The sequence below is a fragment of the Excalfactoria chinensis genome, chromosome 1, assembly GCF_039878825.1.
Source record: "Excalfactoria chinensis isolate bCotChi1 chromosome 1, bCotChi1.hap2, whole genome shotgun sequence".
In the NCBI taxonomy this organism is placed as follows: Eukaryota; Metazoa; Chordata; class Aves; order Galliformes; family Phasianidae; genus Excalfactoria; species Excalfactoria chinensis.
The window spans coordinates 4,814,285-4,832,873 of record NC_092825.1 but is presented as its reverse complement, the minus strand read 5'-3'; the positions used below and the strand labels follow the sequence as shown (position 1 = coordinate 4,832,873).

Sequence of the window (18,589 nt, the reverse complement as noted above, 5' to 3'; positions counted from 1 at the left end):
ACTTCCTAAATCTACCATGAGGTTAGGGTAATAAAGTATTGCCAGAGTTACAAGTAGATTTTCAAACTCCTGTGCAGGAGTTTTCAGTTAACTTCCAATCATACCCCTTATAAACCAAAAGGACAGTGCATTCTAGTGGTTGGTATAACACTAGACCAAGACTCAGATGGTGGCTGAATTATTTATAATCCTGGGCAGACACACCTGCTCTCTCTGCCTTTCTCCCTTTTCACTCTGTATGTCTCTGTTTTTCAAAAGAAGACTTTTTGGTAAAGACTTTTCTGTTTGTGTACTTCACTGTGCCCACAAAAGCCTCAGTTCAAAGCAGAGTCTCCATAATGGTAGTATCAACAACATCTATTTCACAGTACAAATGGCTGCAAATGTAGCAAATAGCAAAACAATGTGGAGACAAATCAATTTGAAATATTTAAGGTTCAGAAAATTTGATGATTCAGCCTAATTGTACACATTAAATAAACTGTATTCAAGGGATGTGCTCCTGGCATGCTGTTTTTTTTGTTTGTTTGTTTGTTTGTTTTTCTTCTTTTTTTTTTTTTTTTTTCTTTTTAAAATGAGAAATCTGGTTAATTAAATTTACTTACTAAACAGCTTGTATTACAACATTATAAAATGACAGATGCCTTTCATAAAATTTGTCATATTGTGGTAATTTTCTCCTCTCCCCCAAACATTGGGTGATTATGGATTCTCCTGTTAAAGATCTATCTGTCACAATTACTAATGAATTCAACACTAACATGTTCCAAAAGGAAAGGTGTTTCGCATGAAATGTAGAAAAGTTTTCTGTGACACCAATTCTCATTGCAACTTTAATTTGTGGGGTGCTTGAAGAATGCTGCATAATTTTAAAGGCTTATACTTATAAAGGCCAATCATGTATTAATTCATTTGGTATTCATTGAGAGACCTTTAATCATGATGGATTAATTTATTATAAATGCGGATATAATATGTTATTTTATAATATCACCACTGCAATTTAGCAATTAAATAGTCTGTTATTATTTCAATCACTGCCCAGATCTGTACCATGATACAATGCTTTGTTCTGTGGTAAATTATTTTACACTACATATAGGACAACAGATTTTTTTTTGAAGAGCATAGTTTTGGGGATGCAGGAATATACAGGGAAATACCTTGCTCTGGTAAGCTCCTTTGTCTCTGAGATCATTCATCCTAAATACATAGAGACAGCTAGTCAAAGGTTTTAAGTGATTACAGATCTCATCCAGAACTTGCTGAAGTGAATGCCACAGTCATCCTCTCTGACCCTATCACGAGTGAGAGGGGTCTATATACTTCATGGAAAAAGGAAAGGAAGAGGATAAAATCAGGCAGGCGCACCAATTAAGTGCAATCTAGGGTAGCAAGTAGAAATGGTCGGGTACAAAAACATCTAACCTGTTATTATTTGAAAGTTCAGTCACATTCTTTTACTGCTAATTTGTACTCCTGCTTCCTAAGAAGAGAGATATGGGGTTTCCAAATTGTCTGGGACAAGGACATTATACTGAGCTACTGAGCCTGAACTCTTGCACACTTTCACCTTTTTGACACTTTCAAGTCAGAGTAGGAACTGGGGGGCATATATATTGATCCAGCATTACCAAGGATTCAGTTATTTAACCATTATGGCCACCCATATGGAACAACTCCAAAAAAGAATTTGACTGAGAAGCATAATTTCCATACTGCATGTGTTAACCAATGTGTTTCAGTAATGAAATATCTCTCTTACTGCAATTGCGGAAAGAGATAGAGTCTGTGTAAAGTGATATCTAGCCAGTCCTCTTTGTTCTGTTTGGCCTCATTTCTTTCTTTAGCACAAGCTGTTGTCGTGCTTGAATTGACATCATATCAGCATATCAGTATATAAAGGTGGTAGAAGTTGCCAACCCTGTATCTCTGACTGGACACTTGGGAACAAATTGATCTGTTACTTAGAGTTCATTTTTTAAACTCCCTCTATTGACATTTAAGTAACTGATTCTTCTCCATCATTGTTAGCTGTCCTTTTTCCTGCCTGTCATGAGCTTGCTAAATTAAGATTCACAACCCAGGATAGTTTTCATATGAACCCAAAAGGAGTCAATATGTTTACTTAGATAAATGGTTATTTTACAAGGCAGTGTAAAATGCATAATTTTCTGTGGTATATAAAGCCATGAAGCACAATCCATCATGAGTGACTCATTTAATCTCAGATATATCAGTGGATGCCTTCTTCAAAGAGCAGTCTGGAATAAGTGATTCATATTAGGAGATCTGGAAAAAAAAAAAAAAAAAAAAAAAAAAAAGTGGCATAGAGAGCAAGTGAAGAGATCAGAATAAAAATGCTAATAATGTATACTCGATCATATGATAAAGATCAAAAAATCCTTTTAAATTTTCCAATGTGTCATCCTCCTAGCCCAACACTCAGCTCCTCAAGAGCATTTTCTGTTGTGTTTCCCTCTCGGATTTGGGCTGGATAACAGAACTATTTGCAACAGGAGATGAGAAGCGTTTTTTACAGGCTAACAAATCTGCTAGAACCAATGGTTTTAATCTCTCCTTGGCTACAGAATCAAAGCCAAGTTCTCTGCAGGTGTAAATGGGATCTTCTCTGCTGCCTAAGGTAGAGTTTTACTCGTTTACACCATTAAAGAATTTGGCGTTAAGGATGTTGAGATCAAAAGGTTCCAATTGGCAAAGGGATGCGGAAGAGAGAATCTGTCTGGGGAAATATTCTGGGAAGACTTTACATCCTGTGGAAAGAGGACTTCTTTTTTCCTCAGAGGAGCCTGGTATTGATAAATCCAAATTATATTAAATTCTGGCACATCTCTTCCGACCCTGTTTAATCTAAACTGGACCGCTACAGAAGAAGCTTGCCAAAGTCCCATAGAAGGGAAACAGAGTGGATGTGGTCTTCTACATGAGTTTTCACACCATACAGCATGCATAGTGTATACATTTATTTTCCTCTGAGGTAGCACTCATTGGTGGTGTGTATTGTTCATTTAATAAATCCAAGCTACAGACGTGCCCTGCCATAGCTGCTTGCATAACACGTACTGAACAATGCAGCATTGTTAGCAGATGTATCTGCATGATGCCACACGCTGAATTACCAGAAATAATTTTCACCTAAATTGGAGCTCCTGCATATGCAATGAAGCCTATTCTATTATTATTTCTGAGACAACTGAGAAAGATCTGTTTATTTGTTAATAATCATTTTGGGAGATATGGGAAGCAGTGAAATATTAAGACTCAATTAGAAAAATTATCTAAACTGACATTTCAAGTGAGTCAAATAACACCTCCTTTCCCCCACTTCGTTAAATGTATGCAGATAAGTTTTCCAAAGGGACTGCATCAGTATATTTGCACTTTTATATCTTTGGATGCATGTTCAGAATCCAATTTGCTCCTAGACAAGGATGTACTGATGAATTCCTGCTGTGCTTAGTTGGATAGATACAGGCATGGAAGCTTGCTTGATTTGAAAGTCAGCTCTATTCCAGCAGCCATCATCAGGTCTCCACAGCTCAGTACCAAAGAAGGAAGAAAGTTTCTTTTCCTCTGAATATTACCCTTCATGTAACAAAAGGATTCCACACCAGAGTTGCTCCAGATTGTATGGTTATCCATCTAACCCAGTGCCCCATTTCCACCAGTGGCCAAAAGTGTAAGCCTAGAACAGGCTCTAAGAGCAAAGCAGTATTTTCCCATCTTTGAAAAATTGACCATTCAAGGATGTCCTGTAGATATATATCCATACTTTCCATTTCTATTACTCAGGTTAGTGGTGTTCTTTTGTATTTGAAAATGTCCAAATTAATCTGTACAATTGCCCACTACTAATTGTTCCCTTCTCCTCTTTTCAAGTTCCATATATTAGGGTTGACAAGCTGTAAATGTGGGCACCTGAAGTTCAAAGTTCAGCAGCTGAGTGCTCTGAAGAGGCTTCCTCTGTTCTGTGTTTGTACTAGCTATACATCCATTAATATACAAACAAACAAACAAAAAACCCACAACGAGGCCATGGTTGTGGCCCAAGCACTACTAACTGATCATTCCTAGGTGTTTAATGGATATTGTGCACCCCTGCAGAGCTTTGGGTTGTGCCACCTAGCTCCCTTCTTCAAAATACCTAAGCCTGGGTTGAGGGACAGTAATTATAAGGTCTGTGCCAACAGCAAGATTGGATGCTGCTGGTCTGTCTGGAGTTACAGGGAATGTGTGCAGATTGCCATGCCAATAGTCCTTGGGTCTACGAAGACAGGCTGAGAGAAAAGAAGGCTATGGGGTGACCTAATTGCAGTCTTTCAGTACCTGAAAGGAGCCTATAAACAAGAGGGGAGTAAACTCTTTGAAAGTGTGGATAAGGGCAAGACAAGGGGAATTGGTTTTAAGTTGAATGAGGGAAGATTTAGTTTGGATGTTAGGGGGAAGTTCTTTACTATGAGTGTGGTGAGGTGCTGGAACTGGCTATCTAGAAAGACTGTGGATGCCCCGTCCCTGGAGGTGTTCAAGGCCAGGTTGGATGGGGCCCTGGGCAAGCTGGTTTAGTAAACAGGGAGGTTGGTGGCCCTGCCTTCCAGGGGAAGTTGGAGATTCATGATCCTTGAAATCCCTTCCAGCCCAGGCCATTATGTGATTCTGTGCCTGTAGGACAGTTCTTGATTGTTTTATTCCATATTACTGACATAATCAGAGATGTGTACCTACAAACATGATATAGACAATACTGCAGTATAGATCACTGTCACCAGAACTTTCAGAACTATTTTATTACCTGCTGTTTCACTTGTCAGTCCTGAGAACAAGTTTTCTCTTTCAGGAAAATTAATTTTAAGGCAGTAAATGAAGCTGTGTAAAGAAACTCTGAGGCATACAGAATGTTTTGAGTAAGAGAGTTCCTCTGACTAATTTTGCAAAGTGGGAAAATTAGTTCTGTTTGAAGAGTTTTCTGTCCTGCTTCAGTATCATTTGATTTTCCCTAATGTATTTTGTGAAACTTGTATAGAGATATAAATTTAGATAAGACAAACCACTAGTACAGCCCACAGATTACTGTATTCTAGTAAAACTTGATTACGACCCTGTGAGAAAAATTTGCCTGAGGTTTTTAGTAGTCCGAGGTACAAAATTGATAGGAAATAGCTGGAAAAATCATGGCTTCTGCATTTGCTCTCTTGGATTCAACCAAGGCTAAACATTTGCAGCTCTAAAATATATTTCTTTGCTGTTGAAAGAAGAAATCAGAAAAAAAAAATTAAACTATGACAATATTTCTCTATTTTATGATGATCAGCTTGTTTTTACATGCAGAAGTGGTTGATTATCCTTGCTCTGCATTATATAGCTCTTTGTTTAGATAAACACATCAGCTGACAAGATTTTTACAATTTTCCAAGAAGTAACATCTGTGAAGTAGATTATAAATTGTCCTGAAAGACAAAAATATGTATCTAAAGAAGAAGAGTGTGTGGATAGAGCATTGTCTTCCAGGAAATCATTTTACTGTCTCATTAGAATGCATAATTTGTGATTCTTCTGCGAAGAAGTATTACCTAGATCTTTGTAGGTTAGCAGTTGGAGCTGAGAGAACTTCCAGTGCAGTGATACTGTATAAAGGATAATAGAATTCTAGTAATTACATTCTTTTTTAATATTGACTACTATGTGTTTGCAAAAATATCTTCTGAACTAATGTTTCAAATGAGCAAATTTGAAACTTCCAAAACAAGACAGGATGCTTTTCTGTAACAATACAGTCTACCTCTGTTACAGACTTACAGAATATGGTTAGTGCTAATATAGGACTTCCTGATTAAAATTATTTTGTCTGTTGTCAAAATGTTGTGCATGCTGGATCAGTAGCTTCTATTGCCTTTGAGGGCTATTCAGGCTCTAGAAAATATCATGTCCTGTTCTCAGTGCTGAAAAGGCTTCAATAGCACTTATTTTTATGAGCCAGAGATCTGGAAATCATTCGTTAAACAAGTAGAACTTTGATCATTCTCAAAATAAGAAAAAAAAAAAAAAAAAAAATGTCCCCAAAATGAAATGAGCACTAATCACAGAATCACTGGATCACAGAATCACACAATCATAGGGGTTGGAAGGGACCTGCAGAGATCGTCAAGTCCAACCCCCCTGCCAAAGCAGGTTCTCTACACCAGATCACACAGGTAGGCATCCAGGCAGGTCTTGAATATCTCCAGAGAAGGAGACTCCACAATCTCTCTGGGCCACCTGTTCCAGTGCTCCATCACCCTCACCAGGTTATTGAAAAGAAGTTATTGCGCACATTCATGCGGAATTTCCTATGCTCCAGTTTCTGGCCGTTTCCCCTTGTCCTGTCTCCACACACTGCTGAAAAGAGTCTGGTCTCGCCACTCTGCCCCCCACACCTCAGATATTTATAGACCTGGATCAGGTCCCCTCTCAGTCTTGTTTTCTCAAGGCTAAACAGACCCAGTTCACTCAGCCTTTCTTCACAGGGGAGATGCTCCAGGCCTTTTACCATCTTTCTGGACTCTTTCTAAGAGATCCTTATCGTTTTTGTATTGGGGAGCCCAGAAATGGACAGATGAGGCCTCACCAGGGCAGAGTAGAGGGGGAAGATCAACTCCCTCGACCTGCTGGACACGCTCTTTTTAATGCACCCTAGAATGCCACTGGCCTTTTTGGCCATGAGGGCACACTGCTTGCTCATGGCAAACCTGTCATACACCAGGACACCCAGGTCCCTCTCTGTAGAGTTCCTCTCCAGTAGGTCATCCCCCAGCCTGTACTGGTACATGCAGTTATTCCTCCCTAGGTGCAAGTCTCTACACTTGCTTTTGATAAACAAATGCAAAATTCCTATATTATACTGCAGTTTTGATGTGGGCATAAATACGCTTGTGTGCCCAAAACATGGCTGACAGGCTTTGTAAAGTATGTCTGTTTTTTGTTTTGTTTTGTTTTTTCTGGTTTTATTCATAATTCATTTAATAATAGAGATTTCAGCTGTGGTGGGCTCTTTATCCTACCATAGCAGGAGCTTCTGGATACATAACTTCACTGAAGCAACCCAAACGATGAATATGAGCTGAAGAACAGAAGCCAAATCCTTTTAGGCACTGTATATATATGCTTGCCAGAAAAATTATGGCCAGTCAGAGGAGCAGGAGATGGAAAGTAGCCACCTCTGTTTTGGCACTTGAAATCCAGTGAGACCACTATACAAGTCTTTCCTACTTGGATCTACATAAGTACATTTTCAAGCTCGATTCAGGAATTGGGAGCAGCAGAGACTGCTTATTTATGAATTACTTAGCAGTCCCCGATGCAGCAGTTGCCATAATGCATAGCCTTGATGCAGCTTATTCATACTTCTGGCAAGAATTATCCTCATGGGGAGCTGTGCTTTTGGATGTTGCTGGCCAGAATATGAACACACTTTACTGCTTCTCTTGCAGAGTATGAGTCTACCCACTCTTGGGGCAGTTTTAGCATTTGGCCCTATGCCTGGACATCGTTACTATTGGGCACTTACACTGAATACAATCACACTGACCAAAGTCTGTACTGGAAAGATTACATTCTCCCAAACCAATATTTTCAATTTGGCCCTTGTGTTTCTGACAGCAGGAAACTTTTGGAAACACCATGAGATGTGTTTGCTGTAAACATCATTGCCTGAAAAAAAAAAAACAACTGGTGAATATTACAGGTTTCATGATAGCAAGATAATGCAGAAATACTATACCCCCTGTTTAAATGGGATGAACTGCAGGGAAGCAGTTGAACAATATCTGTTCTACGTGGCACTACCATTAAGCATCTTTTCTAATTACCTGGTTCAAGAGTTTGGGGTAAATAGAATTTACTTTAAATGAAGAGAATAATATTTTCCCACTTACATTGCAAAAAGCTTACTATTTATTTATTTATTTTAAATTTTAAAATGTTATTCTACTTAGAAGAAGGACTGTTGAACAGGCATCAGCACCATATGCAAGTGTACTTTAAATCATGTATGGAAGGGACCTTTGAATATCAAGCGGTAAATATTCCTACTTGTATCATCATTTCAGTAAATTGTTTTGGGAATAAATATAAAGAATCTAAATACCAACACATTTATGGCATCTCAAGGTGTTGGATTCACAGGAGCTGTACTTGTTCATTTGCCTGGAGGAGAGCATTGACTGAAGAGAACTATAATCATTTTGCAGCAACACCTTCACTCACTGAACTTAAAGAATTTCTGCAGTTGCAGTGGCTTCTATGGGACTATTCCAATACCATGTTCTTAAGCACATAATTAAGGGCTTTATTTGATGCCTGTAAAACCAGTGCAGATTTGTATTGAGTACATATTATGTTAGGGACCAATTGTAAGCTCATTAAAATGAACAGAAAGGATCAAGCTTATACTTGAGCCTTGTCTCAGGACTTGCACCAGAGAAAATTCATTCTCCCTTGTTTACTCACTTGTAGGTCACTGAATTCACAGCCTTGAGGTCATTGATTTTATTGCATCATCAATGAAGTTAGAGACTTGTCACTGAATTTAAATGGGTGGGCCATGAAGAATGTATAATCATGAGTAGTTTGATTCTGGGTTCTGGGTGCTTGAAAAGCAAACAAGAAAGCAGGCATGCTCATGAATTCATAGAAACATAATAGCCTGTGTTATAGTCCACTGTGTGTGCCATGCAACGTGTCTGCTAATGTGCACTGCTTTTTTTTTGGAACTGTGCTGGATACAACTCACTCCCCTTCCCTCAATGCCCAGACTAATAAATCTCCCATTTGTCTCACCTGTAGTTACACTAAAGCTGTTCTCAACAGTGTTAACATCTGCCATGGTCATTCTTCTGGGGTGAGAAAGGCAGAGCATTTTCACTGCTTCATTTGTGAACACAAGTTAATCTGTCACTCGTGTCCAATTATGGGTGAGGATTTTAAAGCAGTCTCCTTTCTAAAGCTGAAATGACATAGCCAAGCCCCATTTTATGGGCATTCTTAAACTCTTCCCAGCCATATTTAAAATCTTTATGCTAAGAGATGGCAGGTGACATGTGTTTTCACAGCTGCATTAACAAATGCAATTTTTTGGCAACTTGACCATGCCAGTAAAGCAGTGAATTTCTGTAATCTCTATGGTTAAGAATTTTCCACAGGACTTTGCTGGGAATATGTAAAGCCCATAAGTACATGAGCATGATAAAGATAAAATTAAAATATCTTCATAGTAAAAGCCAAAAAAGCAAAACAACAACAACGACATCAACAAACTAAATAAGGTATGAGGGTTTTTTTTTGTTTGTTTTGTTGTTGTTGTTGTTGTTGTTTTTCTCCAATGCTTATAAATGAAATGTGTCAGAGAAAAATGCTGATATGGAAACAAAAATCTCTGTTGGGCTCACCCAGACTTGTTTTCTTTTCAAATGCATGCCACTCATTTAGTGAAATGATTGTTCAGTTTACAGAAATACCAACATGGGCTTATCTAAAGCACAACTGGAAAGCAAAACATTATACATCTCCTTTCCAAAGAATGCTTGTGCTAGTATAACTGTCCTCACTAATCTTTTTGCCAGCTTTGAGAAAGGATGGCCAGGACTTTCCAATTTCATAGCACAATTCACAATCACTATTCGTTAAATATTTTGTGATGCCTTAGAGGTTCAGATTTACAAACATGAACTTCATTGTTGGACCTTGGAGACACTTTGGTGTTATTTGAGGCTGCCAAAGATCCCTAAATCCAGCTTAGTTGCCATGAGGGTTCAGTGTATATGCACTGCTTGTAGACCCAGTGGGACTCTGTAGGGATTTGGAAGATGGAATTAACTGACTATGCACAAAGATCTGTGTGAAGACAGAACCAACACTCCTCTCCAGCTTCTTAGGTCTTCTCAATTACCAGAACAAAGAAGATGAAAAGCAGCAGTTAAATTGTGCACAAAGTACTCTTTTTTTTTTTTTTTTTTTTTTTTTTTTTTTTTTTTGGGGGGGGGTGGGGGGGTGGGAGGAGAGGAGGAGAGGGGACCTGAAGTCACTCCAGTAGGTATATCCCAGATTTCCTGTAACATCATGTTACATGTTATTATAGACTTTCTTTTCTTAAAAAATAAAAATAAAATAAAAAAGAAAGATATGACTCCACATAATCACAAAACTCTGGGGTCTAGATTGTCAAGAAAGTAAAGAAAGAAATCTGTTCGGAGTGCAATACTAGCACGGAAAGGATTGAATTATGGGTTGGTCACAGGCCTCTAAAGAAAACAGCCCCAAAGGTTTATCCATGGGATTTAAACAAAACCCCTGAATAACACAGATCAAGAAAGAAAACATCTTAGAATATTTGTGGTTTGTTGTGAGACAAAAGAAGTGGTTTGAAAGTTACATTTTGCACCTTCCTCAATCTCATCAGGCTTTATGCAAGCAGCAAGGTTTGGAAGATCAGCTCACACATTTCTACACTCTGTATGGCTGCACTGAAGCCAAAAAGGCCATTCACAGAGTTGCCCTTTGAAGTTGGTGGAATTTTGTCATCGATTTTGAGAGGCCCATGATTTCAATCACAGTGTGCAAGGTTAAGCATGTGTGTAAGACCTTGCAGGATCAAGGCTTAAATGTATAAACCTGTTCAGCAAGAGTACCCAGCCTTTCATGTCGTTTGAAAGTGGTCTTTGTTACTTCTTGACACTGAGTGGCTGCTATTGCGCTTTGCACAAAAGCAAAAGCATCATTGAGTATGCATATGTCCTTCGTAATTGCTGTTGACCTAGGATATAGCAAAAGAAAGGCTTTACCAGGGCAGCTAATTTATGGAGTGCCTATGGAAAACACTGACTACATTAGATTGATTAGAAGGCACTATTAATCTTTATTTCTGCCTTTTGTTATTCAAAATACAGGTGCTGGGCTTTCCATATTGCTTACTGTGTCAATGGTATGTTCAGTACCTATAAATTAATCACTGAATATAGCAAAAGTATAATAGATAAAATCAGATGTTGGGAGCTCTTCTATTTTATAAGCAGTTCTACTGACTGTTGTCACATTTTCTTCATGTTTTGAGGTATGGTCAATGTCCTTGCCTGACTAAAGACTATTTTTGCAAAGTATTGAAGACCCAAGCTCAGGTTCAGCATAGACTTACCTCAGTCATACCTGATGATCAATTGTTTCATATTTAATGAATGGAAGAATCCTTTTTTTCCTAACTTAAACCAAATGTGCACTTAGTCTACAGGACAGTGAAGATTAGCTGAGGGAAGCTAATCCTAATGGATCCTAATGGAGACTGATCTGTGTTGTGTCCATTCTGCTGGATAACAGTTATTTAGTGCGGTTTCCTGTGCCTGACACTCATATTCATTGTTTGTATTTTTTAGGAATATATATTTCTGCGCTGAAACATTTGATTTTGAAATTAAACAAGTTTTCCTTTTGGAAAACTGTGATGCCGGTGGTGTTCATCTGCAGAGGTCACTCTCTCTAGGCTTTATGAACAAGATTGCTTCAGCCCTGTCTGCCTCTGCTCGTTTCAACCTGTTGTTCCAGTGTGAGCCCATCAGCATCACCCACAAGCATCCATTTTTCCCAAAAGCAAAAAGCTCGGGCCCAGCATTGGGCTCAGTGGATGCAATAAACCTCTCGACAGATGGCCAGGTGTGACATGGATGTGAGCTGTGCCATAACACTTGGGAGCAAAGGATATCTCTGTAGCAGATACTTTTATCAGCGTAAATGCAATCTTAGCTGTACAGATTTAGGAAGGCACGTTCTCTCTCTGGAAGCCTTCAAATACACTTAACTTCCCCTGGGTAAGGGGACTTACATATGGAGCATCAGCTTATTAAAATGCTGGTGCCTAAATTAGGTGGACTTCAGCGTACTCATCGTGTTTCACGAATCTCTCATTTTTTAAAGCATTGCAGCATAACTTTTAAATGCCACTGGTCTGCAAAATAGAACAAATAAAACAACCACAGCAGCTCCTTTCACTAGATCAGTTCAGCCTAATAAAAACCATGAGGAACAAGATTAATTGTACATTAAACACACTGCCTAGAATGCACTTGCAACAGCATCCCCCAGCAGCCCTTGAGGACTAATGATATACGTGAGCAACTTTACCCTGTCTATGCAATCCAATCCTAATTTCACTATGATTAGCCTTGTTTTAAGTACACTGCCAGTTCTATTAGGCTCGGTATGTCAAAAATACTATGATTTTATTATTATTTTTTTTTTTCCAGGGTATGTAATTTACAGTTTTCAGCTCAGTGTCTTCATGGCATTACTTGAGACTCCAAGTGGATGAGGAAAAGATGTCTAAATTAAGCAATGCAACAGTGCAGTTAATTAAGAAAATTTGAGGAGGAGAGGAGGTTAAATGATCTGAGTCTTGGATGTGATGTCCTACAGTGAGAATCAAACAAAACATTTATATAAAATAGGTCAGATAAATCACTCCCTGTAAGCACCTGCTCATCTCCTTTGGGGGGCACAAGGTGATTAGCTCAGATGTAGGTGTGTACAGCATAAGTATCTAAATTTGGATATAATTAATCCTACCTCTCGTGTCTGAACACCACGAACAGAGAGCAGACTTTTATTTGGGGGTTATACAAGCATCTTGAGATTCCTATTTGTGAAACCAAATAAAAAAATGAGAGTTTCTGGCTTTCTGTCCCTTTGTTACCTTCCCCAAGGAAAAGACAGTGAGTGCAGAAAAGTAGAAGAAGAAAAGACTTAGCCCCACGGGCTCCGTCAGGACATCAGCCTTAGGATGGGAGCTAAGCTATAAGCCTCACAGACCACGGGAGACACAAACCAGGCAGGGATGTCTTTATGTGATTGTGATAGTCTAGAATCATAATCTATGGGGCTCTGCTTCTCCCTTAGCATTCCTTGTATTTGCTAATATTTTAATTTTTACCTTGGAATGACACATTTATTTATAGTCTTAATTTATGTCTAGTGACCTCATAAATACTGTATGCTGTATTTCCTTGGGAGTAATGAAAGGAAGCATTTGATTATTTTTAGGGTTTCATGTATTCTGCACAGGTTTAGGGTTCCCTGGGAGTCTACAGTGAATCATAGACTCAACATCAGGAGATGAATGGTTTGTTTCTGGCTACCATACTTGTGGAAGGAGTGTGACTTGGCCAGTGTTGGCTCAATCTGCTATCAATCAGTGAATGGGGGAGGGCTGGAGACTTGGGCCACTGAGGAAAGATACAGCTGTTTTGCTTCATTTGGTGATGTGGAGCTTCCAGAGTGGTACTTACTGAAATAAGACCATAGTTAATTCATTAAATGGAAATATAGCAAGCCCCTAATGATGTTGTAAATTATTTGTGTTTGGGAGATAAAAGTCTGTTATTACTAGAATGAAATAAAATATCATAAAAGGTTAAGATCTAAGAGTTTTGTCATGCCTCTATAATGCATTAATTCAGTTGACCAGAAATGTAATGCGGGCCTAAACAAAAGAAGGAGGGAGACTGTTTCTAATGGAGTGTAATAATAGTACAAGGAGTAACAACAATAATAATAAAAATAATTTTTAAAAAGTAGATTTAAGTTAGATATGAGCTAGAAATTTTTCACAAAGTGAGGTCCTGGAACAGGTTACCCAGACATAACACCTGATTCCTAGATCTGTTCAAGGTCAGGTTGGATGAAGTTTCTGAGTGACTTGATATTCTGGAAGGTGTTCCTACCCATAGCAGGGAGTTGGAACTGTGTGATTTTTTATGTCCTATCCTTATTATATGATTCTGTGGATGTATGGATAGTGAAAGAAATGCTGTAGCATATTTGTAAATTCTTCTGAATACTCCTGAAAAATCCGAGAATCTGATCTCTCTTAAGAAGCCTGTAAAATCCCATTAATATAGCCCATGACCAGTTTGGAATTTGCCTCAATAGTACCTACTGTATGTAGCAGAGACTTGCAGTGACTTTGTATGCTGGGGATGTGGAAGAAATACTGAATTATGTAAAGAAAATTCATAGCTATGTTATCAAAGTTTCTAATTATAAAATGCCTTTAATATTTTATTAATCAGAGGGGAGGGAAGATGCCAAAACTTATGGCATTTCACAGTGTAAGATTATGTGTTGATTTCTGATTGGATGACAAGGCCCTAATAATAAAACTCATAATTTTATACTACATTCCTCTAGTGATGATAGAAGTTCTTTGCACATAATGGCACCATTTCTATTCAGGAATCTTGTTAACAGTTGTAAACTCAGATTATCATTTTTATTAGCCTAGTGTTTTCTTATTTCAGTGATACTGACAGGAAATTACAGCAAGTTGTCTGCCTTGCCTTTTTGTGTTGCATTGAAAGTAACTCTATTCAACTGGAAATTTCCAAACTTTTGGTATTGCTAGAAGCCAACAGCAAAGTGTACAGATTAGTTAAAAAACATAAACATAAATACTACATTCAAAAAGAAAGTAGACTGCTTATATTATTATTATTTTAAATATGCAGATGCTGGTTGATTATTATTATTTTAAAGATACAGATGACATTTTATATTTTAATGCTTTAGAAATTAACTTTCGTTGTCAAACTCAGAATCTCACAGTGGCTATACTTTACTGTCCTGTTGCTCATTACAGTAGCTTCGGCATCACCTCTAACACTGTATATACTCTTGATTACACCCAAGCCCTGTTCCTTGCAGCCCTGTCCACTACTGAGTTGTCCACCATGGGCTGTGGTTATCAACCACAAAGGACTTCTCATGGATCTGGGTGATCACAAAACTGAAATGAGCACATTGGCAGCTGTTTCACTCCTTTAGGCCACTTGAGCATTGTACAAGCACTGTTTCTAAGATAAAGTGAGACTATAGCTGCATAATTTACTGTCAACAGCCTACAGTTTATTCATATTACATCAGATACGCTTCTAAGTGTCAGTTGATACTGAATGAATAAAAACTTATTTCCATAACAAGAACACTGAATTCAGTCCTTTTATTCTCTGGTTATAAATGGATGGGAGTTTAGGATTACAAAGGACAAAGCCTAAATTTTTGGCTCCTGGTGTCTGGGGAGGAGGGGAGGCAAGTTATAAGGGAAAAAGCAAGGTGTGAGAGTTACAATGACCTCATTTAACAAGATACCAACGTTTTCTGCATGAGTAAACTAAATATTTAGAAAAGCATCACAGTGCTTGGAATTAAGGCTGAAATAGGGAATGACAAACTCCTGAAAGTGCAGCACCCTTAACACTGCATCCTAACAAATTTCCTGGGAAAGAATATGACTTTCCACATGGCATTGCCACATCTTCCTCATCTTCCTCTTCTTTCCAAGAGAACAAAAAGAATCTGTGTCCAGTCACTGACTGCCCCTCATACCCCTCTCCCCTGCACAGTTTTGCTCTATAAGATCTTGTTTTACAGTTTGCAAAACAGACTTCAGAGTGTTACATTGAAGATGATTAATTTCAAGATACCTCTTTTAAAAAATAAAGGAAAAAAGCTTTCAGAGTTAGAGGACTAAATCACACTGGCAGTCCAACTCCACTCAATTTCTTGTAAAAATCCTGATATGTGTTCAAAAAGTTTTTCTCAGTACAGCCACAAAGCTGTCAACAACCAACTGTAAAAGTAGTATTTATTCATGCAGTTTACTCTATAATTCAATACAGTCTTACATGATCAGATCTTAAGTGTAATGGCAACAAATTGCAGTTAGGAAGAGAGAGATTTTAACAAACCTAAGATTCCATCCTGGGAATACTCAGTAGTTTCCTCTTAAATACGGAACAAACTCAGCCTTCCTGTTGATTTTAGTAGGTGCTGTAGCATCTCATACTTTTCAAAATCACATTTGAGAATAAAACCAAATTAATATATATATATATATATAACCTCACAAGTTTCATAAAGGTTAAAATAAATCAAAAACAGAACACCTCTAATTCCTTATAAAATGCATTAATATCAGAGAAAGACTAGAAGGCAGATCTCAAAAATCAGGGGACTTATAAGGCAGTAACAGCAACGGGTATAACACAGATCTGATTATTTCTGGCAGGTTTGCATTCATAGGAGATTAGCCAGAGCATCAGACTAATTCTTCACAAAAGCAATGCCAAGCATTTCATCTCAAAGTTTGTCACCTTCTTGCAATTAGCTGCTACAAAGTTATGTCAAGGTAAGAAGTAAAACAGCCCTTTCCCTATTTCTCCAGAAGAACAATGCAATGGATAGCAAGAACTTTACCCAGTGTACAATAAATCCTGGAGACACTGATCCCACTTGATGCAAAACAAAAAATATTTATTTATTTTTGAAAAGTTTTAGTGTTGCTCTTCCCTACTGAGTAAACAGCTGAACAGGCAGAATGATGCCCAAGATCATCTCCTCCACCCCCATCTCCACCCCCATCGTATCAATGCTAAAGGCAGCATTTGGAAAATAATCACACGCACAAAGCCCCCAACTCAAATATCTTTTCTGATAGGAGAATGAAACAGCACCCAAAAAACAATCAAGACCTCATTGTCATAGTGCGACAATCACAGCACCGCTTCTGTTGAGCAAATAGTCAGTTCTCAGAGAGAAAAGCATCATGAGGACAGACACGAAAGCTGTTATTATCCATTTTAAGTAATAGGAGAAGGTCACATATCAAGCAGTTGCACCTTTTCATTACATCCTAACCTTCCACAGCAGGGGAACTACACTTATGACTGCGTTAGATATACAAAAGCTTTCAGCTCCAAAAAAGGAAAAGAAAAGATGAGAAAGGGAACAAAAAAATTAAATTTGTCTTACCAGCACGTTACAGCACCAACTTGCTTGAAGGAATGTTGCCTTTACAGGATTCTCTTTTAATTATCCTGAAAGCAGAAGAGGGGAAGAAAAAAAAAAAAAAAAAAAAGAAGACGAAGAAGCAGGGTTGTTAAATTAGCGTGTGCTAGAATCTTTTCAGTTTGTCGCAGAGTAGAAAAATAGAAGAAGAAGAAGAAAAAATCACGCAAAGAAAGAGAAAAATAATAGAAAAAGAAAGCTCAGTAATTTAAATTTGCTGTCAGTTCAGGCAGCATCGCTCTGTCCCGCCCCTCTTCCCACTGGGTTCTACTACCTGCAGGGCTGCAACTGACAGCTACTGTGCAAACAAAAAAAAAGCAAAAAGCATGCTGGGACCATGCTGTCTGCTGTCTGAGTCTCTCTCTACTTCCGATGACTGAAAATCATTAGTGGAAAGGTTCTGTTGTTATTTGCTGGGATTTTTTAAGTTGTGTTCTTTGCATGAAATTTAATTTAATTTAATTTTAATTGATACGATGCAGCACATGATAGGAGCTGCTGGTTGTGATTCTCTACTCTCCTTGAAATGGAAACTAACCTCAATAGATTGATTTTAGTAGTACGATATACGTAGAATACATACAGGCGTTTGCCACGTTGCATTTAGCTGTCTGCTTTCAGCCCTTTGTATAATACTGTGTGCAAAAAATGTTTGAGTAGTAAGTCAGGAAAGGCTTTCAGCAGGCTAAAACTCTGGCACACAAAAAAGTTGCCAAACGTGTGTGTGTGTGTGTGTATGTGTGAGTGTGTGAGTGTGTGTGTGCTTTTAAGTTTTCCCTCTATACTTTAAAATCATATTTTAAGAACACAAAGTAACAGAAGTCAGAGGCATGATGAACAACGTGCACAATGCTTATGTGAAATGAACAAACTGAAATCAGAAGCACAGAAAAAGCTGTGTCTTTAAACAGATGTTTAAAATCACTCTGAAGGTCTGTGTTATTGGCTATTAGCAGACTGCCTACATTATAAGAGTGTGAAACATTTGATGGAAACCAACATGAAAATCAAGTACAAAAACTATAAATGCATTTTTATTGAAATTTAATTGTTGTTAACAGGCTTTTAGCAACAAGGCTAAAATCATCCTTCCACAACAAAGAGAAACATAATCTATAACTTCTAACTGTAATTGTATTCACCAAAATATGGTTCCCACATAATTATAAAATAAAATTAAAAGAGTGAAATGATGCTTTTCCTTAATACTTTAGTAGTAATTGCTTGGATCATGCAACAGTAAATATGCAACATTTTTATTCAGTGATTGCTCCACTTATGTGTGTAGCCATAAAATAAAAAGCTGAAATGTTTAAACTTAATTAAATTAATCTCTGTTTTACTCAAAGTTTGCCATTTACACAGAAAGAACATGTCTGCCATGAAAAAACTGTCTTCTAAATAGATTTTTTTAAACTCTACAAAAACAAACTCTACAAAAACTCTACAAAAACTCATAAACTCTACAAAAACTGGACTTGATGATCTTCAAGGTCTTTTCCAACCTGGGTAATTCTATGATTCTATGATTCTACAAAAACTAATTGTTAATATTGCTTCACATGTTCTGCAGCCTTTACTCATCTAAGTAGTTCCAATTGCATGACTCCTTCTGTAAAGAGCTATGTAACAGAGTTCAGTGCATAGGGTCTGTCTTATAGCCATCATAAGACTTGTATTCATTAACTGATCATTACTATATTAAATTGCC

At 37.8% G+C, this 18,589-nt stretch overlaps 1 protein-coding gene across 3 annotated transcripts in view; it reads right to left on the bottom strand.

Annotated features, from left to right (window-relative positions):
* The window catches only part of CELF2 (CUGBP Elav-like family member 2), a 545,978-nt gene extending 528,831 nt beyond the window's left edge, over positions 1 to 17,147 (bottom strand). The window contains exon 1 of one of the 3 annotated variants that reach the window (XM_072354469.1): positions 16,843 to 17,147. The gene's annotated coding sequence lies outside the window, so the exon portion shown is untranslated. The remainder of the gene's footprint in view (positions 1 to 16,842) is intronic. The other 2 variants (XM_072354546.1, XM_072354461.1) reach the window with 2 other exon arrangements.
* Between the last annotated feature and the right edge of the window lie 1,442 nt (positions 17,148 to 18,589).